We start from the raw sequence: 8,956 nt of genomic DNA on the forward strand, positions 1-8,956 counted from the left end.
CGGTGGCAGCATTATAAAATACTTTCTTTGTGTTTATTTGATTCCTATTCAAGAGAATTACTTTATATATAGTCAATATAGGCACAGAGTTAAATTTTTTAACATTTTCTAATGGTGGTGTGCCTCGTGATTTTTTTCATGAAACAAGTGTGCCTTTACCCAAAAAAGGTTGAAAAACACTGGTCTAAACCATAGTACTGAAACTCTCCTTATTTTATTGGTTGCAAAAGTTCAACATTTTCCGGTCCATGGCCGATGTGCTGTCTTTCAGCAACTTTTGATGTTGTGAACCATGATATTCTTATACAACTTTTGATTGATATTGGTTTAGATCAAGGAGTTTTGAATTGGTTCAGCAGTTTCTTGAAATTACAATCATATCAAGTACACGCTGAGAATAAATTTTCCTCATCTTGGTCTCCTGTTTTGTGCAGTACCTCAGGGTTCTCCATTGTCTCCCATATTATTTAATATATATATGATGACATTGAAATATTTGAATTTATCTATCTCGGAATCGATTTTTACATACGCTGACGATATTTTCATCTTACTTGAAGTTTATCCATCATTGTCAAATTTAACAGCAGATATCAGTTCTTGTATTTCAAGACTTCAAGACTGGGCTTCTTTTGTGTGTATGAAGTTAAATGCCACCAAAACCAAACTATTATGGTTTGGTTCTGTTACACACAATTTATCTTCTATAAGATTAAGCTCGGGTGATTCCCTGAAGATTTAATTTTCATCTAGAATCCTTGGATTTATTTTGGATTCCACTCTCTCTTTGACTAACCAAATTAATAACATATCCAGAAAATTGTTTTTTTAGTTTACAGATGCTAAGGAGGGTTCATCATTTTTTTCATCAACATCACTTTGCTACATTGATCCAGGCTATAATATTAGCTTATCTGGACTATGCCAACTCCCTTTACATTGGTTTAAGTAAATGTAACCTGAAGAGATTACAGCTTATTCAGAATATGGCTGCCAAATTGATTTTTGGTAAAAACAAATACAATCATGTCACTCCATTGCTGAAGGCACTGCATTGGCTTCCAATGTATTGGAGGGTTCAGTTTAAATGTGCTAATGTGGTTTTTAAGAGTTTATATGGGATTTTTTTCTCCACTGTTTCCTCTTTCTTTTAGCTCTTATCATCTCCAGCCTACTAGGAATATACATAAATTTAAATTAATATTCTCTTCTGTTAGAGCAATTCAAACTTTAGGTAGGCTTTCACACTCTGGCATTTACTATGGTGAAAGTTTGGAATGATCTTCCTTCAGATATTAGAACTTTCTCCTCGCTGACTTGTTTTAGAAAACCCCTGAAAACGTATTTGTTTAAGAAATTTCTAACTGATAACTGAAGGATGACTTATGTATTAAGAATTTTCAAGTTGATGACTGAATGCTGACATTTAGGCCCTGATTCTGTATAGGATGCCCAGGAGAGGTGTCCTATACAGAATCGGTCCTACACTAAACCCCGATTCTGTAACCGGCGTCCATGGTACAGACGCCGGTTAGAGAATCGGGTTAAATTAGACACAGTCGCTACACTTATCGCTGCAAGGGATCTCCCTGCTGCAATAAGTATAGCGGCCGTGGCTGCCTGTCCCATCACCGGCAGGAGGATGCCCAACTCCTCCTGTCGGAACCCCGAACTCCCCCTCCCCCCAAACTGTTAATCGCCGACAGGAGGATGCCCAACTCCTCCTGTCGGAACCCCGAACCCCGGACCCCCCTCCCCCCCAAACTCATAATCGCCGACAGGAGGATGCCCAACTCCTCCTGTCGGAACCCCGAACCCCCCTCACCCCCAAACTCGTAATCGCCGACAGGAGGATGCCCAACTCCTCCTGCCAGAAAGCCCGACGATCCCCCGCCCCAACTAATCTCCCTCCCCCAACTAACCTTTCAATGTTGGTCGGCTGGCGGGTCTTGCTGCCGTCCAGTCGACAGGCCCGCCTCGTGGAAATGAGACGGGCCCGCCCCTTCCTGGCCCATCCCCGCTAAATCTAAGGCCTGATTGGCCCAGGCTCTAGAAGCCTGGACCAATCAGGCCTTAGGCATAGTGGGTCCGCCCATCCCCACTAATCCTAAGGCCTGATTGGCCCAGGCTAGGCACAAAGAAAAAGAAAAAATGGGGTACGGAGAGAGAGAGAGAAAGACAGACATACAGAAAGAAAGGGGGCATGGAGAGAGAAAGAAAGAAGGGGGCAGGGTGAAACAAAGAAAGAAATGAGGCACAAAGAGAGAGACAGAAAGACAGACATACAGAAAGAAAGGGGCATGGAGAGAGAAAGAAAGAAGGGGGCAGGATGAAAGAAAGAAAAATTTGGGGGAGGGAATGAGGTCTGGAGGAGAGGAAGCATACAGGAGGCTGAAAGAAGGGAAGAAATATTGGATGCACAGTCAGAAGAATAAAGTGCAACCAGAGACAAGGGGGTGGGTCCTTAGAGTGGGCAGACTTGATGGGCTATGGTCCTTTTCTGCCGTCATTTTCTATGTTTCTATACTTGAGGAAAATAAATGGGATATTCACGTGGAATCTTTAAGGGTGTAAAAGCAGGGGGGGTGGGTCAGTATAATCAAGGGGGTGGGTCCTTAGAGTGGGCAGACTTGATGGGCTATGGCCCTTTTCTGCCGTCATTTTCTATGTTTCTAAATTACCAAACAAAGGTAGGAAAAATGATTTTATTTTCAATTTAGTGATGAAAATGTGTCCGTTTTGAGAATTTATATATGCTGTCTATATTTTGCACTATGGCCCCCTTTTACTAAACCGCAATAGTGTTTTTTAGCGCAGGGAACTTATGAGCGTCGAGAGCAGCATGGGGCATTCAGCGCAGCTCCCTGTGCTAAAAAATGCTATCGCGGTTTAGTAAAAGGGGGGGGGGGTATATTTGTTTATTTTTGTATAGTTGTTACTGTGGTGACATTGCATAAAGTCATCTGCCTTGACCTCTTTGAAAACCTACGGAATATAAATGATAATTAACATTTTCTCTGCGTACCGTGTGCTTTGTGTTTTTAAAATTATATTGTTGGTAGATCATTTTGACTTGGCCACGAAGATAAGGGGGAGGGAGGGAGGGGAGCTGCTGAAAGACATCTAGTAATCCTTGCAGGCTTGACTGTGCAAGGAATTATTTTTGTAAAATCATGTTTTGTTATGTGACTGGCATTATTTAGACTTTAATTTCTATGAATGAATAGAATGAAAATGATATAAAATTACTTGCTTGTTTTTATGTGTGTGCGCTGAAGGAAAGTGGAGAGAGAGTGGGCTGAGGATGCTGAAGGGAAATGGGGAAGAGAGAGTGGGGAGAAGATGCTGATTTATAAATTGATAATTGTACAGAATATTGTTTCTTTTTATACTTTAATATAATAAGTTCAATATAAAACAATTCAAGGCTTGTGTGGATGGAATCAGGTGGTTTGCGGGGATGGGGACCGAGCTTACGGGGATTAGTCCAATAAAATGGTATTTTCTTATTTCTCATTATTTGTTTTATTTTTATTTGTTAATTTGTAAAGTGGTGATTGTTATGTATCATTTTTTTCAAATTTACATCTGCTGTCTTTATATTTTGCACAGTATTAGAGGACATGTATTACTGTTTTTGTGGTGTTGTAGTGTTGCATTGTATGCAGAGTCTGGTTTCTTGGCGGTTCAGTTTAACTTTTGTCTACATATTTCTATTTTTAGTTTGTGATTATTCCATATTGGACGAGGGTGTATCTGTGTGTATGAAAGGGACAGGGCTTTCTAATAGCATTGACTATACAGGATCAATTGACTGTACAGGATCTGGCTTGTTTAGTTTTACAATGTATGTGTTAGTGTTCTAGTGCTCACTGCAGTGTTTAAGATGCTGCCTTTTCGTAGGTACACTCTTGTTGTGCGATATGTGGATTGTTACTAAAAATCATATTTTTCATATAGATGGGGGGTGTCAAAAAATGATGGGCCCCGGGTGTCACATATGCTAGGTACGCCACTGGGTAAGAACATAGGGAGTGAGATTAAGTTTCTCCAGAAAAAGAACATGCTGAAAAGTAATGGCTGCTAATTCATGGACTTCTCTTCCCTCTGGCAGCCACAATCAAAGTAGATGAAATTATTTAACAAATTATAGTATGTCTCCTATGAAATGTCTCTTTTCTACTGATTTGGCTATATAACCATTTATTCTGCAACACTCCCTAACTGGAAGGAGGTTTTTGAAAAAGATTTGTTTCATTTAAGAAAGGCTCTGTCCTGTTGGCTTTTGGTTTAAATAATCTGATAAAAGGCCTACTTTGTTTGCACTTGTTAGAGACAGAAGAAACACAGGGGAAGAAGGGGAGAGCGACAGTGGGGAAAGATGCGGGGGGGGGGGGGGTTAAACCACAGGGGAGGACAGAGAGCCACAAGAAAAGTAATGGGTAGAGGACAGGGGAGGGTCAGAGGATGGCATAAGGGAAGGATGGGCAAGACAGACACTTTTATGATTGTCCAATGTGCATTTGAGGTGATGATCAGATGTGCTAGCAGTAGTAGATGCCAGATGAGCTGAGAGGCATCAACAGCCAAGAAGGGAGAGCTGAGCGGAAGAGAGATGATGAACACTGCTGCTGGTCCAGGTATAGGACTGGAATGTGCAGCCAAAAAACTTGCTCCAGCCTTGTGGGATTGGCTCCAACAATGGAAATTTCTTAATAAAGAGATATGGTTAGAGAACTAAACTAAACCTTAAGTTTATATACTGCATCATCTCCATGGATGTGGAGCTCAGCACAGTTTACAAGAACTTAAAATATAGGAAGAGAAGGAAAAAAAAGGTTTACATGAACTTATATATAGAAGAGAAGAGTAAGGGGGGATAGAATTACATTTTAGTGAAAAGCCAGATTTTCAGTTGCTTGCAGAATAATTGGAGGGAGCCCAGGTTCCACAGCGGGGTAGTAAGGTTGTTCCAAAGACCTGTGATTCTGAAGAGAAGGGATTTTCCCAGTTTGCCTGCCTAGTGAATACCGTGTAGAGAGGGGAAGTATAGTTTATACCTTTGGGCGGGTCTGGTAGAGTCAGGAAACTGAGGGGGGGGGGGGGGTTCCTGGAAAAATGGGGACTGTCTAATCAAAGAGAGCATATATCTCAATCTTTTCCAGAGAAACCACTGAGAACTTAATGACTTTTCTTATTTAGAATCGATATTTTTCTCTCATTATCCTCGTCCATATGCCTGGCAGTATGGCCCTAGTCACAAGGAACACCCCTGCATCATAAGGGCTGGAATGCTGTGATCCCTCGGTGCTGCTCTGGTGTATCCATAGGGATCAACACTGTAATGATAGTCATATTCCCTCTGATGGGTCATCTGGGAGGACACCCAACCCCTTCCATGGGAGTTATTTTGACATTTAGAGCATACCATGTACTCTTTTGAGCTGCTTGATATCACTTAGGGTGAAGTCATTCATTTGTTCCATCTAACTAGAAGTCATGTCCTTACCTGAGGCAGACCTTTCTAAAAATGCAGTTTTTAAGGTACAGGCACTAGAGCCAAATTCTCTTGATAGCTGCTGCTTTAAGGACAGAAACACAATTACTTGGCCACAGTCACTGGCTGTAGTGAGCCATGGAAATAACAAAGCTGAGCAACATTAGTGTAAAAAAAATTAGATTTTATTTTGTTTACATCTTTAACAAACTCAGACAAAATATTCTATAATATTACAAAATAAATATATTTAACAGTCTCTATTACTAGGAGTTTGATGGTCGCTAGGAGTCACACTGCAGATAGGTGCTTAGGTACAGCAATGCTGGGATGCCAGGAAGATGTTGCCAGTATTTGGAAGGCTTGGAGGCCAAGAAGCTGTGTGGATTCCAGTGCATGCCAATGAGCTCTGCAACCTGCTATGTAGTGATATTTTGCTGGTGCAAAGTAGTCTGAAGTTATATATACGGCGCCTTTTACTAAGGTGGCTAGCGTTTTTAGCGCGCGCTACGCACCAAGAACTAATGCCAGCTCAATGGTGGCATTAGCGTCTAGCGCGCACGCTAAAACCGCTAGTGCATCTTAGTAAAAGGAGCCCATAGTGTTGGACCATAGAAATCTTCTTAAAAGCTGCTGCACCGAAAGATTTGCCAATAATCTGCTGCTGAGAGAAAGATTTGCCAGTAATCTGCATGCACATTATAGAATAGTGCCTAGCCCAGACATGGGCAACTCCGATCCTCGAGGGCTGGAATCCAATCTGATTTTCAGGATTTCCCCAATGAATATGCATGAGATCTAATTGCATGCACTGTTTTCAATGCATATTCATTGGGGAAATCCTGAAAACCGGATTGGATTCTGGCCCTTGAGGACCGGAGTTGCCCATGTCTGGCCTAGCCATATACGTGTCTAAATGCCAATTATTGGGGCTTCTGATGCATGTAAGTGCTAGTATTCTATAACATGCACATGCACTTGGTGCTTATCATTACAGAATGAGGGGGTAATTGCACTGAATTCTAACTTTGTTTATACATTCTTTTATGCAGTGGCATAGTGAGGGTGAGAGGCACCCAGGGCAGTGGCGCACTTCCCCTGCCCTCTTCTTTACCCCCTCCTGCCGCATGTGCGTGCCCCTTCCCTTGTACCTCTTTTAACGTTCACGGTATGAGCAACAACCCCAACCTGCTGCTCACTCTAGCATCGGCTCTTCCTCTGATGTCACTTCCTAGAAAGTGATATCAGAGGAAGAGCCAACGCATGCGTGAGCAGCAGGTTGGGGTTGCTGCTCACACCAGGAACGTTAAAGAGGTATGAGAGAAGGGAAGGGGTGCGTGCACTCGGTAGTGGGGGACAGGAAGGAGGGGGTGTGGAGAGGAAGATGGGGGCTGGCGGCCCTACCAAGAAGGCATCCGAGACAGACTGCACCTCCCTGTCCCTCCTTACTACGCCACTGCCTTTATATCTGCTGTATTAGTAAGCCAAAATATGACTATGCTGCAATTTTCCATGCAAATTAGCCAGCACTGACACGCCATCCTGGAATGACGTGTGACTTTAAGAGCTTCGAGCTGGAGAATGACACGGGGACAAATTTATTTTATTTATTTTCTATTTATTTTATTTTCTATACCGTTTCCCAGGGGAGCTCAGAACGGTTTTCATGAATTTATTCAGGTACTCAAGCATTTCCCTGTCCCCACAGGAACTCAATTTCCCCGTCCTGTCCATGAGAGTCTTCTCACTGTTCCTGTCCCTGCCCCATTCCTGTAAGCTCTGCCTTAACCGCATAAGCCTTGAACATTTATGATTTTAAAGTATTTGAGGCTCGTGCAGATGAGGACGGAGCTTGCAGGAATGGGGCAGGGCCAGGAAAAGAACTCACGGAGATGGGACGGGAAAATGAGTTCCTATGGGGACAGGAAAAAACAATTCTCTACTTCGAGACTGAGAAGCTCTCAGGAGGAGCTCAACCCTTGCCCAATACTGTGTTATACCCTAGTATCCCTATAGCTCAAAAGATAACTAACAAAAGTAACAAGGAATGTCAGGGGAAGAAGCAGGATCTGAACCCTGGCTTCCCCAGTTCTCAGCCCACTGTTCCACTAGCTTGTGATCTTCACTTTGTGGTGGAGCAACTTTATCATGTTTTTGGACCACCAAGTGAGCAATGCAAAACCACTATACACTGTGCTTGGACCAGCTTATTGTGAAATAATACCTACCCCCATTTTCAAAGCTTCTATCAATCAAATTAGGATTGATGGTAAAGGCCAATTTATGGCCCTACCAGTTATCTATTAAACCAAAGCCAAGGAGGGGAGGAAGGGATTACTTTCTTCTAGTGTCTTGAAAATAAACTGTGTAAAGTGTTTTATAATATTAAGACAACTTAAAATACAAAGGGATTTGTTTAGCACAGAATGTAAGGTGAATAATTAAATCTTTTATTTAATGTGGAAGTTGAGGCTAGCGAATGGATAATTATTGGTCAGACATCTTGAAGACTGGCCAAAGGTTATCTATAGAGGGAAGTGGCAATGGAGTCATACTGAGATTGTGGCACCAGTATTCAGCCACTATCCAGTAAATTATTTTATTTTATTGATTGATTTAGTTTTATAGCCTGTCCTCCCCCAAGAGTCCAGAACGGGTTACAGTGATACATTCACAATATTATGGAGACAGGATTAAGGTTACATTCAAATTATACTGAAGAGTGAAGTAAAGGAAACAGAGATGCTTTCACAATATATCGGGAGCAAAGCATCAAGGGTCCATTCACAATACACCGGGGAAGTGGAGTAGGGGTTATAGAGGTATATGCACTCTAGGCTGGGGGCTTTAGATTTAGACCGGCAGAAGTAATAAAGGTATCTTTGGATGTACTGGAGGCATACAAGGATGCATTTATGATGAATTGGAGGCATTTGATTAGATTATGTTTGGCATATACTTGAGTTAGGGCCTATAGAGATGCATTCACATCATATTGGATGCATTTGGTTGGAGTACTTCTGTCATATACTCAAGTCAGTATTAATGGTGATAGCGGTATATTCACAACTAAACTGGAGACATAGGGCTGGTGGAAAGGTACCCGTAGTGAACAATACCCCGCCATCAGCAATGAGTCTTAGATGATCGGTTTCGGATGCATACTATTTGAGCCTGGTCTTAGAACAAAATGGTTTTTGTCACTTTTACCAGTTTTGACTGCTTTAAGTTATTTATTTAAGCTGGACTACATAAACAAAAGTAGCAACTTAAATGGATAACTTATCAGTCTAAGCTTAGGACTATATGTTCAGCAGTTTTACTTAAATGGCTGAAAATCTGCAGACCAATAAGTGGATAGGTCATCTGCTCATTTTATATTCTAGCTCATGCAGCATCTTTCCACTTTTAGCTACCTCTGTGTTACATTTAGGGCTAAAACGCTGTTCTCATTACCAT

This window comes from Geotrypetes seraphini, chromosome 11 (genome assembly GCF_902459505.1).
Source record: "Geotrypetes seraphini chromosome 11, aGeoSer1.1, whole genome shotgun sequence".
Taxonomy (NCBI): domain Eukaryota; kingdom Metazoa; phylum Chordata; class Amphibia; order Gymnophiona; family Dermophiidae; genus Geotrypetes; species Geotrypetes seraphini.